We start from the raw sequence: 4,404 nt of genomic DNA on the forward strand, positions 1-4,404 counted from the left end.
GTGGCTGACTAAATAATTTTTTGCCCCACTGTACATAAAGGTTGTTTTTGTTTGAGTTCGGCCTAAAGAGTGAGGCATTTGGGTCCTTCTTTCCCAAACGTAATATATGATCCAGAAAGATTGTTATTCTCTCTGGGCCAAAACACATTTAACATGAGTGAGGCAAAGTTAAAAAAACAACAACTGTTCTGTGGTCAGACGAATGGAAATTTAAAACTCTTTTTTTGGAAAACATGAACATTTCATCTTCCAGACTAAAGACCAGAAAGACCATAAGGGTTCAATGCTCAGATCAAAGCTAGCATCTTTGATATTATGGGGGTAAATTAGGGCCTGACAGCTGGAACTGACAGCTTGCACCTGGAAGCACCATCAATGGTGAAAGTTACATATCAGTTTTAGAGCCACATTTGTTTTTATTAACATCTTTCTCGAGTAAACCATTGACACAGAATAATTCCTATTTGTTGAAGCCTGTACATACTGCTTTGTTTTGAGCCCTCTATTGACAACACGCACACACACACACACACACACACGCAGTTAAAAAAGTACCTCCTGTCGCTCAGCTGTAGCCTTGGCCACAGCCTTTCCAAAGTCACTGCACAATTCATTTGATCCATGGTTCCATGAGTCAAAGGCTGAATGCTAACCTTTCACAATGCCAGCACAATAGAGAGACTCATGACATAGACAGGGGGATCATCTGTTACTGCTCCTGGTTAAAGACACAAAACAACAGCAAGCAGGGGTTTACTGTATCTCACTCTGACAAATGGTACCATTTTTAAGTATGAAAACATCCCTGTGCTATAACTGGAACTGATATTTTTACTGCATATAAGCAATCTCAGAGTTTTTCTTAATGCAGTAAAAATATTTCAAATATTGTATGTATTGACATATAAATAGCGAAATCAACACATAGCATGTAAGAAACATGTTGGTAAGAAATGTTCCCAACTTGCCCAGAGGGCCTCACTCATATATGCTTTCCAACTCTGAGGAAGGCCACATGACTATATAAGTTTTTTGTCACGGCTGCGGTGGCAAGCCATGTGGAGTTTGTGAGAGAGGACCCAAAATGCAGCCACGGCTGAGATGCGAGTGAGCTTTATTCAGGAGGTAGTGTACAAACCGAACGCATGAACAGAAACTAAGGATAACCTGTACTGGGAAGCTAAGAAAACAGACCAGAAACCTTAAACGTGCAGCGGAAACACAGAGCGACTCAGGGATACAGCACAGACAGACCAGTGACGAGCACAAGAGGACACACACTATAAATACACAGAGAGAAACGAGGAAACTACACACAGGAGGGAGACACGGCTGAACCTAATTAACATGACGACATAGGGAGGGTGCAAAACTGAACACACTGACATCAGACACATACCTTCAAAGTAAAACAGGAAATACACAGAATGGACTCAGAGACACGGTACAGACAGAGAACAGAGGGAACACACGGGCAGACACAAAACAGAGGAAGCAAAGAACCAAAACCCTAAGAACTAAAGTCTTAGGTCTAAACCCAAATACATAGACAGAATACACTACAATGTCAGAAATTCATACTCGGCAACAAAGTTTCCAAAACTACAGCTTTTTAAGAAGCTTCCCAAATATAAAACAAATTAGTGACACTTAAAATGTGTCAATGGCATGTGCAGTATTTTTTTTTCCTTTTTCCAGATTTCCCAACTTTCTCATTTAAAGTCCAGTTTTAGCTTCAAGTTGACAAGATTAGAGTGTTACTGTTGATAAAACACCAGCAGTTCAGTCCCAAATTAATCTCTGCCTGAGATGAAACCAAATTAATTTTGTGGGTCTGACAATGCAGAGTAACAAAACACTGGAAGATGGAGTGCTGAAAATAATTTTGAGATGAATTGATATTCTAAGCTGTGAAGGTCATAAACCCTCTGGATTAAATGCAGACCACATTGTGTTTGCTGATTGATTTTTGGTTGTGGCTATTTTTCTTCAGTGAGCACTGACATATTGTGCATTAACAACACACACCTAACTAAAAGAAACGGTACACTGAACAATGCTGAGGAGTGAAAAGCACTTTCAGATGCAGCTGTAGAGCAAATGTTGAAAATAATGATGACGCTCTATTTTAAGAATATGTATCTTAAAGTTGGTCTGAAAATTATCTTATGGTATATTTCTGTGGTAACCTTGTAATTAAGTTCATGTGTTGGTTCATTAATATATATTCAGATCTATTCCCTTCCACCTTTTCATTAAGCCTCCAAGCACCGCTGTTTGCTGTGTACCAGCCACTTGCCTCATTGTTGATTCTACAATTCCCTGCAAACGTGAGAACCTGTGGTCAAAGATGCTGCAGAACAGTTTCCCAATTTATATTCTGATATTAAGGTCTGATCAGATCACCTGTTTCTGTAGAGAAAACATGAGACTTGCATATTTTATTAAAATCATAAAAAATGAGAATATTACAATTTTATTTAAAAAATGTATTATACGCTTTGCTGTTGTTATATGTTTAAGTTCTGAACTTCCTTGGCTGATTGTCTTCATTACTTTAAATTGTTTTAAAATGTTACTGTTCCCTTTACAAACTTGAGCAATCTGGTTTTTAAGGGTTACAGTCAATAAGATGATGACCTGTAAGATGTCTTAATCCAGCGGTCTCCAACCTTTTTTGCGCCACGGACCGGTTTATGCCCGACAATATTTTCACGGACCGGCCTTTAATGTGTCGCAGATAAATACAACAAGATAAAACTAGTACTGGTACCGAAAAAAAGAAGATTTATTCATAACACACGTGAAAAGACCCAGGAAAACCAAGTTAACGATAAAAACGATAACAAAATAACGCTGAAAACCGATAAAAACCCTGAAAACCATACATTTCACACCTGAGCCTCAACTCTCGCGGCCCGGTACCAAACAACTCACGGACCGGTACCGGTCCGAGGCCCGGGGGTTGGGGACTGCTGTCTTAATCTACAGGCGTCGAAGTATTTTGACTAATTTTCAGTTGTGCACCAGGAGCTTCAGTGTCAGGTCCTGGGACTGGGCGACCCAGGATCCCTGAGCAGTTATGTATTATATTATTATTATTATTATTATATGTATTTTGGTATTGCTGCTGCTCTCCTCCATGATTGTAGATGTGAGTGTGTGTGTTTATGTCTGTGGGGATGCTTGGAGGATGGAGCTCAGCCACCTGCAGGCCTGAGGGGTGTGGCCCTGCGGAAGGACTGGCCACACCCGAAGCCACACACCTGCCGCTGATCAGGGCTCGTCGGGGGAGCTACTTAGGAGAGTCTTGGAGCTCCCACCGACGCGGGATCATTGCTTGGGACTCCACGTTAGTTACCCAGTTTAGGTTTTGGTCGTGTAGTGTATGCCTGCCATTGTTCAGTGTCCTGACTGCTGCCGCTATTGTTTCCCGCAGGAGGAGCGTGGAGGGCTTAAGGAGCAGCGAGCACCGGGAGTGCAGACACGGGAGCAGAGAGCACTTGGAGGACACGACACGGGAGTCTGGGGAGAAACACGGGGATTTATTGTTGTTTGATATCACCCTCTGTAAATAAACACTGTCTATACGTAGAGCACCGCGCCTGGGTCCTCCTTCCCCACTCCTTCCACGGTGTGCCATGCCCAGACCGTGACATTCAGCTTGTATTTCTATTCTGTTTAGAGGCAGTTTGTGATGTTCTGTCCAGGGAGTAGTACAAACCTTTGCATGAAGTCATTCTGGGTAATTTCCTGTACTTACAATACTCTGATAGTCTAAAAATGGACTTCTGGAAACTTGTCAAAGTCTAAAATGCTTTAATGCCTCTTTAATCATTTGAACTGTCTTTTCTGTGCTCCGATAATTAAAAAAAAAAGAGAAATCCTTTCTAAACATCAATTAGTCTTTTTACCTTGATAAACCTGCATCACACAACACAGTGTGTCACTGGAACACAGAAGTGATGGATTCTGACAATAGGCCTCTTTTGCAGATACTGAATTAAAGTTATAAATTATTTGTGCTTTTTCTTTCAAAATCAATGAAATCTCTAAGTAACTAAGCAGATTACAATATGGTACTTGATTGCATTCACCTTACAGTTGTAGATTTATCTGCAGAAGTGGTTAAATGAGCTCCACTGATAAATGGCACTGCTCGTATTATAGCACTGTGCATGGACTTTTTAGCATAACTTTGTTTGGTCTCACATAAGCAGACCTTACTTTTTATATATTAGCTGTAATAATCAGTTAATAAGTTTAATATTCATGAAGTCACGCCGAGTAAGCCGTGTTAATAACCTCCATGAACCTCTTTATTGGTTTCTACATGAGCTCTGGTAACCAGGATGGAGTTATGAATCTCTTGTTTATCATTTAACAGTACAGTTTTGAGCCAGT

General features: G+C 40.6%; 1 long non-coding RNA gene across 1 annotated transcript; it reads left to right on the forward strand.

Annotated features, from left to right (window-relative positions):
• Positions 1 to 3,052: 3,052 nt before the first annotated feature.
• LOC143420523 (uncharacterized) lies at positions 3,053 to 3,594 on the forward strand. The gene is made up of 2 exons (XR_013100357.1): positions 3,053 to 3,352; positions 3,440 to 3,594. It is a non-coding gene; the product is annotated as an uncharacterized LOC143420523 (long non-coding RNA).
• Positions 3,595 to 4,404: the final 810 nt, after the last annotated feature.

This window comes from Maylandia zebra, linkage group LG9, assembly GCF_041146795.1.
Source record: "Maylandia zebra isolate NMK-2024a linkage group LG9, Mzebra_GT3a, whole genome shotgun sequence".
NCBI classification, from domain to species: Eukaryota; Metazoa; Chordata; class Actinopteri; order Cichliformes; family Cichlidae; genus Maylandia; species Maylandia zebra.